Raw genomic sequence first — 21,007 nt, 5'->3', positions numbered from 1 at the left:
GGTCATCGTATGCTGTGTGGACGAGGTAGATGTTTTGTGAATGGCATATATACACACATTACAGTTGCTCAAAGTATGAGTGATCCCAACAAAAACAGGAACGGAAAATTAACAACACCCTGTCGATAGCGTTGTGGACTGCCTAAGTCTGAAAGTCGCATTGTCATGTGCTCTGGACGTTTCTCGTTGTTTGCTTGTTTCCACCGGTAGCGTTTGCATTTTAAATATTTTATACTGGCATCAAAAGGTCTCTTCAAACACAGGGCGATATCATTCAGCGGCTTGTTCTAACTCTTGAGCGCAGGAGGAGGAAAATCGGTTGTCTACCCTGTTTTGGGCAAAGAGGGTAGAGGGAATTAAATCTGAGAGACAGACGAGATAACATAAAAATAAACGAATAGAAGAAGAGGGACCAAAATATCTGGGTACAAATGCGATGTAACGCACAACTCTTGAAGTTGTCACACAGTCCACATGTCCTCGAGAAGCGGAGTGACGCTTTCAAAGCCTTCAATGTCGAGCAGTTTCGAGGAAGTGTCTTACAGCAGCTTGTCGAACATAACGCCCACGATTGGATGACAATTAAACGTCAGTGTAATAATAGTGACACGATTTCTTTTCATCGTTTATTCGTGCATCGCCTGTAAGAACATTGCTGAGCATACTTGCTGCCCCCCCCCCCCCAGAAAAAGAAGAAAACAAAAAATATTTGCGCGCAATTACAGTTTGACGCCCTCTGCACAAGATTTGCGCACGTGTTCGCAGTGGCCTTCAGGAATTATTTCGTATGCGACTCGAACAAAAGGCAACAATCTCCTTCCCGTGACTTAAGCTATGGCATTGCGAAGGCGCACCTCTAATTTCTGAAGGGTAGCGTTTAGTGAAAGCCTAGCTTCTCATTTCCCCGTTTTTCTCGTCTTGTCCTTTTTTTTTTTCTTTAGAAGAGGAGTGCTCGCGGAACCGCGTCTTTCATGGCATGGCTGCCCACATTCAAGGACTAATAAGTTGGTGTCAAATTGCGAATCGCACAAGTGCGAGTGATTTTGCCCTTTGTGATCTGATATTGCGTTGTAGCCATGCTAGCAATGAATGCTTCGCCTATTTCCTCATAGGGCTCTCCCATACCGAGGCAATCAAACGTGACCAAAGATTCTGGCGCTACACTTTGCAAATTGGAAGCGCCCATCCAAAATCATGAACAACGGACTCGAGGGGAACGGGTACCCGTTGTTAAAAATGTTGGTCTTTTTTTTCTGTTTGTTTTTTAAAGATGAGCGGATTGGGCAAATGCAGAGCGCCTTTAAAGACAGTCCGCTTTCTGGTCTACTGCTCCGCGCGTGCCAGTGCTGTACATTGAGTGCTTGTACGCGAACTTTCAACTGCGAATCTTCCTCAAACCATGCTCTCCTGATTGTATCCAGAAAACTAACAAAGAAAGAAATCAAGTATGTGTGCACTAGTAAAGAGCTGCCAGGTTTAAGAAAGTATACAGAAGCAGTTCTAACCAGTTCCGTCTTATATTTCCGAATTGTGGTTTACACGAACAGAACAAATTACTTTGATCTGTGGTTTCTCTGCAGACGTGTCAGGGAATGTTACTTTAGTCATCTTATTGCCAGTCTTTGTCATGGTCGATGGGTTTAGCCGTTCGTGAAAGGAATAAACAAAGATAACTTCGGTAAGACATTGGGTCCGATTTCTCTAAACAGTAGCTGCATTAAAGCGGTTCGTAAGAACCCGCTCTAGCCAATCGGGATGTTGTTACGCCCACGCACGGACCAACTAAAAAAAAACGAAAATATACCCTTCTCATGGAGCCCTATTCAAACCGAAACATTCGCCACCCGTCCGCTTGCCGACTGCACCTGCTTTGCTGGCTCACGATGACCCATATGAATCTTCACATGAATGTCAGCGGCCATGGAATAGTATCTATTCTCGTTCAACGGCAGAACAAAGCAAAGCGCGTTATGGCATATGCTAGCCTCCTTGTGTCGCCCACAGAGCGCCATTTTTCTATTCAGGAACGCGAGCGCCTGGCGTTAGTTTGGGCAGTAGCCAAATATAGTCATCATTATCATCATAAACATCATCACCACCATCCTATCTTATGTCCACTGCAAGACGAAGGCCTGTTCCTGCGATCTCCAAGTGCCCCTGTCCTGCGCCAACCGATTTTAACTAGCGCCTGCGAATTTCCTAATTTTATCGCCTCACCTAGTATTCTCCCGTGCTCGACTGCGCTTCCCTTCTCTTAGCACCCATTATGTAACCGTAATGGTCCACCGGTTATCTAACGCCCCGTAAGGCAATAACTGCAAGCATTCAGCAAAGTGAAGCGAACAATGCTTAAATTCTTTCTCATCAAGCATGCAACATACAGAACAACACCTCAAAAACTGTCATCATCATTGGGTCATACCATCTTAAGCAAGCAAAAAATGCAATGACTCATTGTCCCGTAAGGTGCATGGCTACTCACTTTGCGTGAATTAGCTGCGATGACACTACTCCTGTTTGTCGTTGTCGGTGATATTAATGTGGATGTGTCGGTAGCGAAAAGGGAGTGGTTAACGTGTTCCGTGTTGCAGACATATCCCTTGCGATGCCACACCGATCCGGTCCAGCCGACCACCTAGTGGCGTACGTACATCGATTTGACATGATCAAAGAATGTGGTTGCAGCTGCGAGTGAACTAATGACCACCGATCAAGACAATAAATGAGATCGTACCTTTGTTCAAAATTATGTGTCACCTCCGTGTCGTGTGCTATATTAATAATAATAATAATAATAATAATAATAACCATCATCATCATATTCATGTCCACTGCAGGACGAAGGCCTCTCCCTGCGATCTCCAATTACCCCTGTCCTGCGCCAACCGATTTCAAATAGCACCCGCAAATTTCCTAATTTCGTCACTCCACCTAGTCTTCTGCCGTCCTCTACTGCGCTTCCCTTCTCTTGGTACCCATTCTGTTACGCTAATGGTCCAACGGTTATGTAGTCTGCGCATTACATGACCTGCCCAGTGCCATTTCTTTCTCTTAATGTCTATTAGAATATCGTCTATGCCCGTTTGCTCTCTGATCCAAACCGCTCTCTTTCTGTCTCTTAAAGTTATGCCAAGCATTCTTCATTCCATCGCTCTTTGCGCGGTCCTTAACTTATTCTCAAGCTTCTTTGTCAGCCTCGAAGTCTCTGCGCCGTATGTCAGCACCGGTAAAATGCACGGATTGTACACCTTCCTTTTCAATGATAACGGTAAGCTCCCATTCAGGGGCTCACGATATCTGCCGTATGGGATCCAACACATTTTTATTCTTCTGTGAATTTCCTTCTCATGGTACGGGTTCCGTGCGATTAGTTGGCCTAGGTAAACGTACTCCTCCGCAGACTCTAGAGGCTGACTTACGATCTTGAACTCTTGTTCCCTTGCCAGGTTATTTATCATTATTTTTGTCTTCTGCGTATTAACCTTCAGTCCCACTCTTACACTCTCCCTGTTAAGGTCCTCAATCATTTGTTGTTATTCGTCTGCATTTTTGCAGAAGAGAAGAATGTCATCGGCCAACCGAAGGTTGTTGAGGTATTCGCCGTCGATCTTTACTCCTAAGCCTTCCCAGTTTAATAGCTTGTATACTTCTCCTAAGCACGCAGTGAAGAGCATTGGAGAGATTGTGTCTCCTTGTCTGACCCCTTTCTTTATAGGTATACTCCTACTTTTCTTGTGTAGAATTAAGGTGGCTGTGGAATCTCTGCAGATATTTTCTAGTGTATTTAGGTAAGCGGTCTGTACTCCTTGATTATGCAATGCCTCTATGACTGCTTGTATCTGTACTGAATGAAATGCCTTTTCGTAATCTATGAAAGCCATATAGAGAGGTTTATTGTACTTTGCGGATTTCTCGATAACCTGGGTAATGACATGCATGTGACCCTTGTAGAGTAACCTTTCCTGAAGCCAGCCTGCTCCCTTGGTTGACTAAATTGCAGTGTTGTCCTTATTCTATTGGAGATTATTTTGGTTAATATTTTATATAATACTGGGAGTAAGCTAATGGACCTATAATTTTTAGTTCTTTAACGTAGCCCTTTTTGTGTATTAGTATAATGTGTGTATTCTTCCAGTTTTATGGGACCCTTGCAGTCGATAGATACTTCGTATAGAGAGCCGCCAGTTTTCCTAGCATTATGTCTCCTCCATCTTTGATTAAATCGACTGTTATACCATCCTCTCCTGCCGCCTTCCCCCGTTTCATGCCTTGCAAGGCCTTTCTGACCTCATCTCTAGTTATAGGAGGAGTTTCTGTATGATGTTCATTATTGTTTTGAATAGAGCGCACCTGAGTCGTCTGGGTACTGTAAAGGTCAGTATAGAATTCTTCCGCTAATTTTACTATAGCTTCAAAATTGCTGATGATATCACCCTGCTTATCTTTTACTGCATACATCTTGGTTTGCCCTATGCCAAGTTTCCTTCTCACTGATTTCAGGCTGCGTCCATTCTTTACGGCTTCTTCAGTCTCTCTCACGTTATAGTTTCGAATATCACTTATTTTCCCCTTGTTGACCAGTTTCGACAGTTCAGCGAATTTTACATAATCTCTTGAATTGGACAATTTAATTCTTTGTCGTTTCTTTATTAGGTCCTTTGTTACTTGGGAGAGCTTGCCTACGGGTTGCCTTGGTGCCTTGCCTCCCACTTCAATTGCTGTCCCTGAAGCACAGCCTGGTTACGGTTTCATTCACTACCTCTATGTCATCATCATCTCTCTGTTCTAAGGCTTCATATTTATTTGCAAGTACTAGCCTAAACTTGTCTGCTTTTATCCTTACTGCCTCTAAGTTGGCCTGTCTTTTTTACCAATTTTACTCTTTCTCTGTTTAAATTTAGCTGGATCCTGGCCCTCACTAACCTATGATCACTACATTTTACCATATTACTTGAACATCTTGCACTATGCTGGGATCGGCAGATAGTATGAAATCAATATCATTGCTTGTTTCACCATTAGGGCTTTTCCAGGTCCATTTTCTGTTGCTACGTTTCGTGAGAAAGGTGTTCATTATTCTCAGCTTATTCCTTTCTGCGAATTCTACCAGTATCTTACCTCTAGCGTTTCTAGAATCGACACCGTAGTTGCCAATTGCCTGTTCACCCGCCTGCTTTTTCCCCACTTTTGCATTGAAGTCCCCCATTACTACTGTATACGGCGTTTGCACTTTTATCATCGATAATTCATCATCTTCATAAAACTGATCTACTTCCTCATCATCAGGCTTGAACTACCTTTAATCTATGCCTCTTATTAAGTTTGATTACGACTACTGCTACCCTCTCATTAATGCTGTAGAATTCGTCAATATTGCCCGCTATGACCTTATGGATTAGGAATCCTACCCCGTATTGCTTCTTATCTAGGAGACCTCTATAGCAGTGGACATGTCGGTTATTCAGCAATGTATAAGCCTCACCAGGTCCTAATCTCATTAAGGCCGATAATATCCCAAACAATGTCTGATAGTTCTTTGGAGAGTCCTGCTAAGTTTGCCTCACTCAAGAGGGTTCGGGTGTTAAACGCTGCAAGGGTCAGTTTCCATTGGCGGCCTGTCCGGACCCAGATATTCTTAGCATCTGCTTCGTTGCAAGTCTGACCACCGCCTTAGTCAGGTGCTCCGCAGCCCCTGGGGACTGAGGGCCATTTCATTGAGGAGATCATTTCATTGATCTCATTCATCGTGTGCTATACAGCTCCACTGGTCAACCCCCTTAACAGAGTGTAATGACTCATGATTTTTTTCTCCTAATGTCAACAAGAATATCGGCTATCTCCGTTTGCTCTCTGATCCACACCGCTCTTTTTCTTTCTCTTAAGGTTACGCCTAACATTCTTCGTTCCATCGCTCTTTTCGGGGTCCTTAACTTGTTTGCCAGTCTCCAAGTTTCTGCCCCAGTGCTAGCACCGCTAAAAGGCATTAATTGTACACCTTTCTTTTCAATGATAATGGTAAGCTTCCAGTCAGGAGCGGACAATGTATGGCGTATGCGCTCCAACCCATTTTTGTCCTGTAAATTTCCGTCTCATGATAAGAGTTCCCTGTGAGTAATTGACCTAGGTGAACGAAGTCTTTCACATACTCTAGAGGCTGAGTGGCGATCCTAAGCTCTTGTTGTCTTGCCCGGCTATTGATCATTATCTTTGTCTTATTATCTCATTATCTTGTCTTCTGCATATTACTCTTCCACCCCACTCTCACACTCTCTCTGGTAAGGTCCTCACTTATTTGTTGTAACTCGTCCCTAGTGTGGGTGAATAGGACAATGCCACATAGAAATCGAAGGTTCCCGACATATTCACCGTTATCTTCACTCCTAAGCCTTCTCAGTTTAATAGCTTGAATACTTCTTCCAAGCACGCAGTGAATAGCACTGGAGTGATTGTGTCTCTTTGTCTGACCCCTTTCCTTATAGGTATCTTCCTACTTTTCCTGTGGAGAATTAAGGTACCTGTGGAATCTCGGTAGATATTTTCCAAGATATCTTTGTAAGCTGCCTGTACCCCTTGATTACATGATGCCTCTAAGGTTGCTGGTATCTCTACTAAATTAAATACCACTTCGCAAAACTATGAAAGTAATATAGAGAGGGTGATTATACTCTGCGGATCTTGATTTTGATTAATTGATCACATGGATGTGTTCCATTGTTGAGTATCTCTTCCTGAAGCCAGCCTGTTCCCTTGGTTGACTGAAGTCCAGTGTTGCCCTTTCTCTACTGGAAATTATCTTGCTGAATATTTGATATAATAGTGGGAGTAAGCTAATGGGCCTATAATTTTTTCAATTCTTTAACGTCTCCCATTTTGTGGATTAGTATAATGTTGGCATTCTTTCAGTTCTCTGGGACCCTTGAAGTGGATAGACTGTTCGTATAAAAGGCCGCCTGGTTTTCAAGCATGATGTCTCCTCCATCCTTGATGAAATCGACTGTTATTCCATCTTCAGCCACTTTTCCCCGTTTCATGTCTTGCAAGGCCCTTCTAACTTCATCGGTACTTATAAAAGGAATCTCTGTAACCTGTTGATTACTACTTCGAATGGAGGTATCATGGCTGCTCTGAGTACTGTACAAGTCATTATAGAATTCTTCTGCTGCTTTTACTATATCTTCGAGATTGCTGATGATATTACCCTGCTTATATTTCAGTGCATATATCTTGATTTGTCCTATTCCAAATTTCCTTTTTACTGATTTCATGCTGCGTCCATTTTTTACTGCTTATTCAGTCTTTCTCACGTTATAATTTCGAATACCCTTTATTTTCTCCTTTTTGATTAGTTTTGACAGTTCCGCGAATTCTATCTGGTCTCTTGAGTTGGACACTTTCATTGTTTGTCGTTTCCTTATTAGGTCCCTTGTTACTTGGAAGAGCTTACCTACTGGCTACCTTGGTGCCTTACCTCCCACTTCAATTTCTGCTTCCAAATCCGGCCTAGTTAACGTTTCATTAATTACCACTAGGTCATCTTCACCTCTCTGTTCTAAGGTTGCATTTTTTTTTGCGAGCAATAGCCTAAATTGGCCTGCTTTTACCCTTACTGCGTCAACGTTGACGTGTTTCTTTCTCACAAATTTCACTCTTTCTCTGTTCAAACTGAGGTGAATCCTAGATCTCACTAACCGATGATCCCTGCATTTTACCCTGCCTAACACTTTTACTTTCTGCACTATTCTAGAATTGGCAGATAGTATGAAATCTATTTCATTTGTACATGATGATAGTTTTTGTTCTCCATGAACAAAAACTATCATCATCAATGGCTCATACTCGCGTAAGTAAGCAAAAAATCCTATGGCTCATAGCCCCGTAAGGCAGAAGCTACAAGCACTGAGCAAAGTAGAGCGGACAGTGCCTAAATTCTTTCTAATCACGCATACAACATACACAACAGCATGCCGAAAACTGTCATCATTGGCTCATACCCCTGTGAGCAATGGCTCATACTACCGTAAAGAAGCAACAAATGCAATGACTCATAGTCCCGTGGGAGGGGGCGCTACGGTCGCCGAGGCAAACGGAAGCGTTGCACATCGGCTCCGTCTTTTTAGAGCTTTCTCACAGTTCTAATTAGCCAATACCGAAGTTTCCTCTTCTCCAGTGTGTTTCTAAAGTCAAACGGCATCGACAGACACCGAAATCACCGAAGGCAAGTCATTTTTCGCCGAATGATCGAACTTTTCGTGTCAACGCCGTGCGCCCGAATGCCTATAGCCTAGGCGCACTCCGCCGAAGCTATACGCCTCGTGCACCGCCTATAGAGGCGCCACTGAAAGCCACCTAGCGGACGCTTCCAACAGTACACGCGGGAGCAGTAGCAGACGACAACCCTTTGCAGCAAGGATGGCTGAAGTTCGCGGCTGCGATTTCTCCTTTGTTCGGGTGCCAGGCTGCTTCTTCTGCGGTGACAGCTGTAGGGAAGATGCGGACCTCTGTGCGAGCGGGTATGAACACGATGTTACCAGTGTTTGGGACAACATGGTCCACATACGTGCAAGGTGTGTCCCGCAGACAAACGCCATGAACCTCATTTATATGACGTAGAGCTCATGTTCACTAGCCGATAAATTTTGTTGAGTGATGCGATCTCTCGATGGTTTTTTTTTATTCTACCTGTGCAGCAATGCTGCTTCTGTACCTGAATAATAAGCACCCATGGTTAGTGCAGACTTATATCAAACAAATCCGTACGGTGCAATCTCTGCATATGCCGTTGTGATTTTTCTGCTGATGAATACATGTGACATCGCCGAAAAAGTGCAGTCGAAGTCGTCTCAAGAAGAGTAATTGCCAATTTATTGATGGAAATGCGTACACTAGCCAACAAAGTCACCAAACAGACGGGTTAATAAAAGCGAGTCTTAAAGCGATGCAATTCTGCTGCATACGCCGATGAACTACCGTTCCTGCTGCAGTTTGTGCAATTTTAAATTCCCCAAGGGAGCTGCTTGGAAACGTACAAAGCTAAAGACTGACTAACTTTTCAGTACTTTTTTATATTACTAGAGAGAGCTGCCACATGATATATATAAAGGCAGAGCAGCGCCAGTCAAAGTAGATGAGCGCTGGCGGCAAGGCCCGGTTTAGTCGTCTGCAGCGTAAGTATAAGTATAAGAAAGAATTCAGTTGAGTACAAAACTCACATGCAAGAAGGGACTACGTTGTGAAACAAACAAATCACTCGGCGTGTTAAGTTTGCTCAGGCAGCATCGAGGTGTGATGACTTCCCAAACGGGACGCGAACTTTTCAGAGGGAAATGGAACAAAAATACCATATGCAGCAGCTATTAGCAATTCTCGCACCGAACTACCTATTTTCTAAACACATTTCCAAAAACGCAAACAATATCTAAGATGCCCTCGGGCGAAAAGAATAAAGTTGTTAAAGAAGCACTTCCTTTGTATCATTCCGATAAGACACAGCGTGATTTATATCCTTTACAAACAAGGCAGGGTGAAAACTTCGCAGCTCAAAAGAATCGACAAGAGTTATGCATGGAGCAACTAGCAACAGTTAAACATGTGCGAAACCACGCATAACATAGATGTAAAAACATGAAGTGCCCGACAGCTGGTGCGACAGCTGGGCGAGGCCACATGAAACCAACCATTTCTGTTCTTGCAAACTTCAGTAGCTTTAACATACAAAACAATGCGCTCGTGCAGTCGTGCTGCCTAGCTAGCGCAACGCGGTAAAGAAGCGGAAAACAATATAAGCGGCAAACAGTATTCCGTACTTTAGCGAAATGCCTTTAAACCTCATGCTGCACTGCAGGCGAACTTCGTTGCTCACGCGTCTAACTATGATCGAGTGGAAAAAAACACCGACGAGACAAAGGAAAGGATGAGAACAAGAAATTGGTTTTCGAAGCGACGATCCATCCATTCTTGCTAACGTTGCTCCCGCTGATGAGGCTTTGCCGGGAATGATTAGAACCGCATCGCCGGCACGTTTTCACCAGTATTTGAGCCCCCCACCCTGCAACAATTCTTCTTCGACATTCCCTGAAGCTTTGGCCACCCGACACGTGCGAATGGTGTTGCCTATCTTGCTCTGAAAACGTGAATTACACAGAGAAGCACGATCAACGACACAACAAACTACGGCGCGCGCCAGGCTCCTCTCCCGCGTGTTCTGCGCAAGGCCGCCACCAGTGGCGCGTCCGTCGGTGTGCACGTCGCGTATAGGGCTAGACGCCGCACCTGCTGCGCGCCCGCTGACCCCGGCGACTGTCGCGCAGTTCAGAGATGGAATCGTCCGCTCCGACAACAAGCTCGGATGCCAAGATGCATGTGCAAGTTATGGGCGAAGAAATTTCGCCCGAAGAATTTCACGAAGACGCCGGCTGGAAACTTGCGGGAGACCGCCTATCGAGAAACTGCCAGGAGAAAGCAGACAAGATGCTCAACAATGACAACGCCGTTAATCGCAAGGCAACGTTGGACGCCAAGAAAACGAAGGCCTCAGCTATGAAGGCCGCAAGAATGCCGGCTATGCCACGCGAGGAAACCAAAATCGTCGTTAGGCCGAGGGGCGGCCTAAGCGTCACAAAGACCGGGCTGATCGACGTCATCGCAGCAATACACGCATCGGCCGGAATCTCCAAGGAAGCCGGACCCTCCGACACGTTGTGCCTCGACGCACTGCAAAACATCGTCGTGATCAGTACAAGGAAGAACACGCGTGTCGCTACGAGAAAATCAGCGAAATTAACATTCGAAGCAACCTGCACGAAGTGAGCGCATACCGCACGGCCCCGCACGGCAGCGTCAAGGGAGTCATCCGGGGAATTACCGTGAGTGAAACACCGAGGGACATCGACGTCAGCATCGTCAACGAACGCAACCCGATAGCCCTGTGCGCCAAAAGAATCGGAACCACGACGATGAACATCGTGGCCTTCAGCGGCACCAAGGTACCCAACTACGTGAGATACGGCTCCGCTCTCATGAAATGCCAGTTATATCGAAAACAGGTGGTTGTCTGCCACCAGTGCGGACGCATCGATCACCGAAAAGACGTTTGTCCGTCGCCTACCGACCGCATCTGCAGAGAGTGCGGAGAGAACAGAACCCCCGTGAGGACCATCAGTGCTCACCGAAATGCAAGCTCTGCGGCGGTAAGCACTTAACTGCCGACAGAGAATGCAAAGCTAAATACAAGATCCCATACGTCGTTCGCAAGAGACAGTGGGAACGGCGAAAGATCGACAGCTATCTCTCGCTCGAGCGCGACTTCCCATCGCTCGAGCCGCCAGCTGAGCGCAAGTCGAGAACTGCCTCCAAGAATCGCTCGCAATCGAGAGCAGACAGTCAACAGCATAGAGTTTCTCACTACATTACCTAGAGGGAAATCTGGCGCTGCTGCGCTGTGGTATGCATGGGAATGCCGGTATATTGTGGATTCGGATTGGCATCGTTCTCATAGAGACAGGACACCTTGAAGACGCGCTTGGCAAATACCGTTCCGTCTGTCACAATGATTCATTTTCTACTAGAACAGCACGTGAAAAGCTGTTTTAGCTTTATTATTACGCGAAAACATGTTTTGTTTAACTATGAGAACTTGTTATTGTGTGTACGACTACATGTTACGTAAAAAGTATCAGCGGGCCGCTTAAGTTGGAGGACAGACGACAAGGTTCGCGCTCGCTTTGAAACATTTGGTCGTCTGTTCTTGCTTTTCTTCGCTTGATCATGCATCGTGGGTGAGTAAAGATGTAATATGCGTGAATGGAAACATTTTATGAAGATTTTACTTTGAGAACGCGTTATTTGTGTAGCCATATCCACGTTTTAGACGAAGCCTCTTACAACACCAGCCAACGCGAGCCTCGCAGACACATATACCGTCATTCCCATGACGGCACGGTGCCCCCTTAAGAAACTCCCATAGACGGTGGCGCCAGATTACCCTCTAGGTGTTATAGTGAGAAACTCTATGGTCAACAGAGACGGCACAGCCGCGACGCTTGTCCAAATAATGCCGAAAGATCCCCGTCGAGTGAGCGAGTGAGCTGGGCAGACGCCGTCCGATGCCCCAACGCAATGAAAAGAAGGAACGCAAGCGTCAACCGCAAGAAGCTACAAACGCGGAGCCAGGATACCCAGACGCTCGAGGCGTTGCGAAAAGAAAACGCGGAGATGAAGGCCACGATCGTGCAACTAACCCGGGAGATGGAGAACATCCGCAGGGAGATAAACAACAAGGAACAACCAATGGAGCAAGCACCGACCGCACCGAGCACGGTGGAGCCAAGTATTAGCCAGGCAGCAACGAAAGGGCTCGACTCCGCCAAGGAGCCTGCACCAAAGAAGAGAGCTATCGAAATCCATAGAATTAAAGAGACAGCCAGCGACCTCGACGCTCGCTTCTCTGGTATCGACTCCGGTTTAGACAAGCTCTAGAAGCTGATCCTGGCAATGAAGACCACCATCGAGAGAAAGTTCGTCGGGTACGACAACAAACTCGCCATCCAGGAGAGAAGCATTCAACTAATGAGGAGCCACCCGATTTTCGCTCAACAGCAAAGTACCCAAGCACCCGGCAACAACTTACACTTCGGACAAACATAGCAAGCATAGTCGTGTGGCAGTGGAACTGCCGCGGCCTCCAACGGAAGCGGGCAGCGATCCAAGAACACATCGAGTGAGCCAACCGAAAACCCGACGTGCTACAATTACAAGAGACTCTCACCGCCACACCATCCCTTCCCGGCTACAGAGTGCACGCGGGCCCACCAGACGGCAGGGGCCTGTGTATTCTGGTCAGAAAGGGACTGACTTTTGTGGAGCACGAACTCAAAAGCGTCAGGATGGAGCACACTTTCACGGAGCTCGTGCCGACCAAATGCAGAAAGGAAAGCGTTTTCATCTTAAACATATAGCAACCCGTCGCACAGGTGACAGCGGTTCAAGTCTGCGCTGCACAAGGCGAGCGCCGCAGCAGGTCAGTCCAAGCTCCTGGCATACGGAGACTTCAACGCCATGGATCAGACGTGGGAATACATCAAGAACAATATCAAGGGGAGAAACTTAGCACAAGACGCGCTAGAACTAAACTACACCCTTATCACGGACCCGGCATACCCCACAAGAATCGGTAACTCGGTGTCTCGCGACACCACACCCGACCTCACGTTCGTCAAGAACAAGGAACCGGTCACCATCATCTGGCGAAACACAGGAGAAGACTTGGGCAGCGACCACACGATCGTCAAAATTGTCGTACCCACGCCAGGAGACCAAGCAAGTGGCACGAGAAAGTGCACCTGGGTTGGCAGAACCAAATTCAGGAAACTCAGGGATCGAGGAGAAGCCGCGGTGGACGAGATCACGGTCATCGACGCGTGGACTGAGAAGGTCGTCCGAAACGTTCACGACTCAACCCGAGATATCGAGACAGGCGTCGAGACAGACAGGATGGACAGCCGACTTGCCCACCTCATCGAGGCGAAGAAATTCATACTAAACAGATGGAAGAAGCAGAGACTCAACAGAAGGCTCCGCAAGAAAGTGGCCGAGCTCAACCGCGCGATCGAACAGCACTGCCGCACGCTCTGCTGCCAGCAATGGAACGAGTTATGCAACGCGGCTGACGGCCAGGTACACAACCGCAAGACGTGGCATTTATTCAAACATCTACTGGATGAAACTAAAACCAAGTCCCATCAAAAAGGTCGTCTCGCCAAACTTCTACATCGACAGACCACGGAGAGTGGGGCTGCCGCCGTGCGAAAGAAGCTCCAAGACAAGTACGTCCCGTCGACACCGTCGGTCGACCATGGTCCATACCGCGGCTGACCCAACATGCACCTGGACAGGGACATAGAAATCGAAGAGGTATTCACAGCCCTGCACGACCTGAACAGCCGATCGGCACCAGGTCCGGACCTCATCACAAACAAGGCCCTAAAAAATCTCGAGGCGTATTACAACAAATGCTGGAGGAGCGGCACCCTGCCGAAGCAATGGAAGAAGGCCAAGACAATTCTCATCCCCAAACCACGGAAGCCACTGAGCACGGACAACCTCCGCCCGATCTCACTCACGTCCTGCGTGGGCAAGGTCCTGGAACACATCCTATTCAACCGATGGCAAGAGTACCTAGAAAACGAAGATCTCAATCCCGAGACGATTATCGGCTTCCGCCAACACCTGAGCACGCAGGACGCCATGATCCAAATCAAACATCACGTCTTCAACGGCGAAACCAGGGACACCAAAGCCGTCCTCGGGCTCGACCTAGAAAGCGCCTTTGACAAAGTGACGCACTCTGCCATCCTCGCGCAGGTATCCCATCTAAACCTAGGCGAGAGGTCGTACGAATATATCAAAGACTTCCTCACGGGCAGGGCGGCGAAGCTCAGAGCCGGCGACCTGAAGACGGACGAGAAGACATTATTGAGCCAGGGAACTTCCCAAGGCTCCGTCATCTCACCCATGCTATTTAACCTTGTTATGATTCAAGTTGCCAAAAGACTATGCCAGGTTGAAGGACTGAAGCACACGATATACGCGAACGACATTACGCTGTGGGTGGACGGGGGCAGTGATGCCCGCATAGATTCCACACCGCAGACGGCCGTTGACACGATCGAAGAAAGCCTGGAAGGTACGGGACTGCGTTGCTCTCCAAGTAAGTCGGAGCTCCTGCTTTACCAACCGATCAAAACGCACAGAATCGAGAAGCAAAGGGAACACGAGAATATCAAGATCCGCACCAGGGATGGTAACACAATACCGACGGTCAGCAAGATCCGAGTCCTGGGCGTGACGATCGAAGCGCTCGGCAGGAACGGACACACCGTCAAACGCATCACGGGAAAGGCGGCCGACGCGACCAGACTGCTCAAGCGCGTTGCCACCAATAAGGGAGGCATTAAGGAGGAAAACCTCATCAGACTTATACACTCCTTCGTACTCTGCCACATAGTGTACATGGCAGCCTTCCACAAGTGGATGAAAAGCGAAAGGAACAAGCTAGACATCCTAATCCGGAGGGCTTAAAAGGTAGCCCTCAGTCTGCTCGATACTACTAACACGAAACGTCTCTTCCAGCTGGGCATACACAACACGCTCGACGAGATCGCCGAAGCGCAGAGAGCCGTTCAGTTGGAAAGACTGTCACCAACAAAGGCCGGCAGAAAGATCCTGTGCAACCTAGGCATCGGTTATCACGAACAGCAGGGACAAAAATGGCCCGTCCCCGACCACGTACGACGGAACGTGTGGGTTGACCCGTTGCCAAGGAACATGCACCCGGAATTCAACGAAGGTAGAAGACGCGCTAGAGCTAAGGCACTGACGGACCTGCACGCGGAAGAACCCGGCGCCAGATACGTGGACGCAGCCGAATATGCCGGCCCCAACGGTTTCACGATCGCGGCGGTTGACTCCGGAGGCAACGTGCGGGCGACCGCCAGCACATCGAGTAAGCAAGTGGAGGAAGCAGAAGAAATAGCCATCGCCCTGGCCATCGTAGACCGAGAATGCCACACGATCCTCAGCTACCTCAGACCGGCGGTGAGGAACTACACCAAAGGAAGAATTGCCCCAACGGCGGCACGCATTCTGCTCCGACAGGCCTCGAATCAAGGACTCGAATCAAGGACCCGAAGAGGACTCGAATCAAGTGGTTCTCGGTGCACGAAGGTCAATCGTCGAAGGAGAATGCCAATCGCAACGAAACGGCACACGCGTTCGAGATGGGGCTTCACCTCCACGTCTTTAGCATACTCCTCCCTAATCTTGGGAAACTTCTTCCAGTCGGTGACCCTGAACTTGCGCACTCTTCTCTGCTCTATCCACAGGACCCTGGATTAGCGAGCGAGAACAGATAGAGCCCTGTTACTATTGCACAGATAGGCTATAAGGTATGTGCTCTGAAACTCGGCCACGGCGCAGATATGACCTTATTTGGTTCTGATGGTGCCGGCACTGACCTTTCGTAAAAGGTGTAAGTACTAGGAGGCGCTAATCAACGCACATTGATATAGGCGTATTAGTCCACACATGTTTATTTAAAGGCTTACATTTACTCAATCTGCGCGTGCAGACTATTTAAATTAGGAAAAAGAGCCCTAATGTCCGCACTGAATATTCAACAAAGACGGTCATACCTTCAGTCACGACGCTCACTTGGCCCATTCATTAACGCTGTCTGTGCCTATTGCGCCACAAAAGCACTTCTTATTTTTTTAGACACTTCCTTCAATGAAAGTATTTTAATTAGTTTGTACGTTACGGGCAGCGTTTAGTGTGTATGTTGCATGTCTGTGACGTGCACTGTGCATATTATTTCATTTTTCATCATATCTATATGGAGTAGCATGCTGACATGTCACCAATCGGTAAAGGATCCATTAACAAGCTCCCTCTCTTTCTCTTTCGCTGATCTGGGTCGCTAGTTCTAGGTAGATCTGGGTCGCTAGATGATGAGACACTACGTCATCTATATATGTGTCTATACATCAAATTTTATTTTATTTGTTTATTTACAGATACTGCTGTCTCGATACATGAGACATAGCAGGAGTGGATACACCAGACACTAGATCAAAACATTCAATGAATTTAAACGCAATTACAAAATGTGGTTAGACAATTCTTTCAAAAACTCTTCATTAGGTTTTTCCCGCAAGGAACCAGCTAGTTTCTTCCAAATTTCAACAGCGCTTGGAAAAAAGGAATACTTAAAACAATTTACAAAAGACTGGAAAGCAACAATATTAAGCGGGTGGGAACGGCGCGTGGCACGGCCAATGGGATGACTGAAGGAAATGGGATGACTCAAACATCAATTATATTGTTGTTGATCTTGTTTCTGTGTCGTAATTAACCAGAGAAATTGTTTCACAAATAAGAACAGCCATGCACCACCATCTACCAAATCAAGAAAGAGCTCTCAATCTGTCAATCCTCCGATGATGAAAGTCACTAAATGAATTATCGGCCTTGCCTGAAAGTGGTCGAAATTACGCGTTGAGTACTTATCTATCGAACCAACTGAGTCGCAATCAGTGCTAGGAAAAGAATTACGCGTTCCCTTCAAGTTTGACCGACCGCATATCCCCCAGCAGCGCGGAGGTTGACGCAACAGGTTATACAGGTAATTTGGCATGGAAGAAATCAATATGGCCGTAACCAGAAGTTCAGGAGCGAGGATGAAAAAAAAGAAAAGAAAGATGGGGGCAGGCGGTTATTTTGGGTGAGAATGCTGGCATGGAGAGCCAGTTTCATAAGTGTTCTGGAAACGAAGCTTACGTAAGTGGAGCCGCTGCGGCGATCGCGGGCGAGGCGTCTATTCTCCGCGGACGACGCCGGTGACGAGAACGGCGCGCGACTCGGCTGCGCCGCGATGAAGAGGACTCCGGAACCGGGGCCACCGCCGCCGCCTCAGCAGCAGCAGCAGTCCCAGCCGGCGCACTCCTCGTCGGCACACCGAAGAACCGAGTGAGTGTACACGCCTCTGAGCGAGGCACTTTGAAACGTGTGCCATAGCGACGACCGCTGGAACGAAGACCGACAGGCGTGTAACGCTTAGAGACGGGAAGACGGAAATACGGATTAGAGAGCGAAAACCGATAGAGCCCTGTTACTGTTGCACAGATAGGCTATAAGGTATGTGCTCTGAAACTCGGCCGCGGCGCAGCGCTGCGATGCCTCACTGCATATACTCTGCGACCGTGCAGTAAATAGCTCGGTGGTGTAGGTGTAAGTTTAGCCTAAATGTATCAATCGATCTGCGAGTGTGCGCTGGCGTGAGGACGTGTGCACATTTGCGGCGCATGACATGTTTACCGCTAAAGAAAAACGAAAACAGCGAAATAAACACGAAGAATAACATGGGCGTTCGCGGTGAATAACGACGCGTGTTTCTTTTACTGTACTCGCATTTCTTTAGCGATAAATATGTCATGCAGTAAATAGCAACGAGATCAGATTCGAGTTATTCTAAAAAATTTGTAGTGGCGTGGTTCACGGTTGTTCTAACAAGTCAAGAACCAAGCAAAGTGGTGCGAGCATTCGAGGACAGGTTGGTATGCATACGTAGCCAAATGTGCGAAAAAGCCTCTGCAATTGTGGCTGTGCGGTTATAATGGACTCTATCAGACCTTAGAAACAGCTGGTATGCCTGCAACAAATTCTTCCCAAATGCTTGAGAGCAACATTTACAGCGGAAGATGAACAGCTCGTCTGTACTGCATTCCACATGTAGACTATTGTGAGCGCCTGCGCGTGTTAGCGATGTTACCGGCGATTGAGGAGAGGCAGGCCTGACACGGCGAGCTTGAAGCTGGGCTCTCGCTGATCGCTGTTTATTGTCCCGTCGATCGCCCGGTTCTAGATGACTCGAAAACGTCGCTGACAAAACTGGGTTCGCATTTTTCAACGACGATAACGTTGCCATCACGGAGAAATTTCGCCTTTTGTGATTTGGGAGGTGATCAAACTCATATGGTTCCGCGCTTGAATTCTTGCAACTGCAATGTTTTGAGTAGACGGCAAATCAGCGTCGAGCTCCGTTCATGTTTCACGTGCAGATAACAAGGTTAGTTTCGCATTATTTTAAAGGCCGTGACTGAGGCAAACTGCCTGCAGTGAACTTGATTGCAAAACGACCACAACAATGAGCGAACGCACCGTCTCGCTTTTTCGGCTTCGTAGAAGCGACAGCTGCTTTCCCTCTCCCGGCAGTAGCGTTGGGCACTCATGGCTGTTTAGGGTGGTGTTGGCGGTGTTGCAGCAGACAGAGTTAGCCGGAGATGTTTGGCCGACAATTGCTCCGCCTGAGCATCTCATACGTTGTTAGGAAGGGTGTGTCCCAGGATGTTGAACAACTCTGTTTTGAAGAACCCATCATGAACAGTTATTATGTACGGGTCCGAATGAGGCTAACTAAACGCTCAGCTAAAACTATTACGTTTCTGCCGTTCTATGTAAATGCTAATCTCATGCATTTAGGAAGGAGTCCCTGCAGGCGTACGGGCTCTTATTGGAGCCCGATGGAATTCAGTGTAAACGCACTGTCACAGCCAGAATCGCAGGGCTGGCTTGTTCACAATTTCGGCTGCGATAGGCACGTCATAGGAACCCGCTATCGAATCTTTGAGCTACTAGGACAATTGTGAAGCATATATACCACTGAAAATGCGTCCTGACAAGCAGGCGCACAGCCGAAGATCGATTGATACATTTAGGTTGCGCGCACATTTACAACACCCAGCTCGCTATTGTACGTTCGCGCAGCACATCCAGCTAAACATTTAACCATGGTTGTCTTGCAGTAGCGAAACCACACGTGACCGGTGATAAAACAAGGGACCTTGGCAGAGCGCCATGTCGTGTGCTGCGGAACAGCCACAAATATGACGACCAGTGCCGGTTTAAGTGGTGATTGATGATGATTCCTATTCGTATCCCCTTCGAAAGTCGGCGCGACAAATAGTCACCTAGCCAGCTTATATACGTGCATAGGCATGTAAGGGCCTCTGGGCTAGACTTTTCGTTGATAAGGTAGCCTCGCCGCCTACGGGATTATCTCACTGAGCTATGTCGGATGCTCGGTTGCCATAATCGGAAGTTAGAATCCTTGTATGATTTTTTTTAAAATCTGACGATGATGAGCTTGAATTTCACGTCCTCCAGCCCACTACATCTGCAGGCTTGGAGTGATGCCTGACACCGGCAAAAGATGCCGCGAACGAGTGGGGGCTATACTAATCCAGGTAAAACCAGATTAGGAAGGCCCACTAAGCTTCAACAAAGACACTCCCTCACTACAACAGGAACTGGCCTGCCTGGTGCAATAATCGGCCACTCCCTCCCTCATGATTCCTACAATTAACCCATGGCCCTCAATCCCCAGCAGCTTCGGAGCACCTGACCAAGGTGGCGGTCAGACCTGTAACGCAGCAGAGGGTGCTAAGAATCTCTGGACCCGGACAGGCCGCCATTGGAAACGGACCCTGGCAACCTTTAACATCCGGACTCTGTCGCGTGAGGCTAACTTAGCAGGACTCATTGAGTAACTATCAGAGATTGTTTGAGCTATCATTGGCCTTAGTGAGATTAGAAGAACTGGTGAGCCTTATACAGTGCTGATTAACGGCCATGTCCTCTGCTACAGCGGTCAAAAGGGGTATGATTCCTAATCCACAAGGACATAGCGGGCAACGTTGACGAATTCTACAGCATTAATGAGAAGGTAGCAGTAGTCGTAATAAAACTTACTAAAAGTTATGGATAAAAGGTGGTATAAGCCTACGATCCAACATTCAGTCACGATGATGATGAAGTAGATAAGTTTTATGAAGATATTGAATTAGCGATGAGAAAAGTGCAAACTCAGTATACTATAGTAATGGGCGGCTTCATTGCAAAAGTGGGAAAGACGCAGGCTGGTGAACAAGCAATTGTCAACTACGGCGTCGGCTCTAGGAACGCTAGATGAGGAAGTGGTGGTGCTGATGAAACCTTATTTATTTGCAGTAAAATTGCTGCGGAGAGACTCCGAGTGGTCGGAGGTTCTTGGCTTGCGATGGTTGGGGCCCTCAGTCCAGCGCTCCGCTTGCGGCTGCGACTCTGCGGGCCTGGTCAATCAGACTCAGCTGATCTTCCAGCCTCTCGCTGGTCAGGAGCTCCTTCCATCGCTCCACTGTAGGGTGTTGTATAGGGGGTACGGCAGTGATTGCCTGACATGCCCACGTGATATATGGTATAGGATGGCTTTAGCTGAGCACCATGGGCAGCGAGGAGGGTATGCCGTAGGATGTATTTTATTCAGGATGTAGAAATCGGGATACGTGCCAGTTTGGATTTCCTTCCAACTGGCCAATTCTTCTTTATTTAGTGCTCGGTGTCGTGGGGAATAGGTTCGCCTAAGTCCTCTATGGTGGTTTAATATGGCAGAGTAGTCGCATTCGACGGGAATGGGTTC

Source organism: Dermacentor variabilis, chromosome 4 (genome assembly GCF_050947875.1).
Source record: "Dermacentor variabilis isolate Ectoservices chromosome 4, ASM5094787v1, whole genome shotgun sequence".
Classification (NCBI taxonomy): Eukaryota; Metazoa; Arthropoda; class Arachnida; order Ixodida; family Ixodidae; genus Dermacentor; species Dermacentor variabilis.
This window is presented reverse-complemented; position numbering follows the sequence as displayed.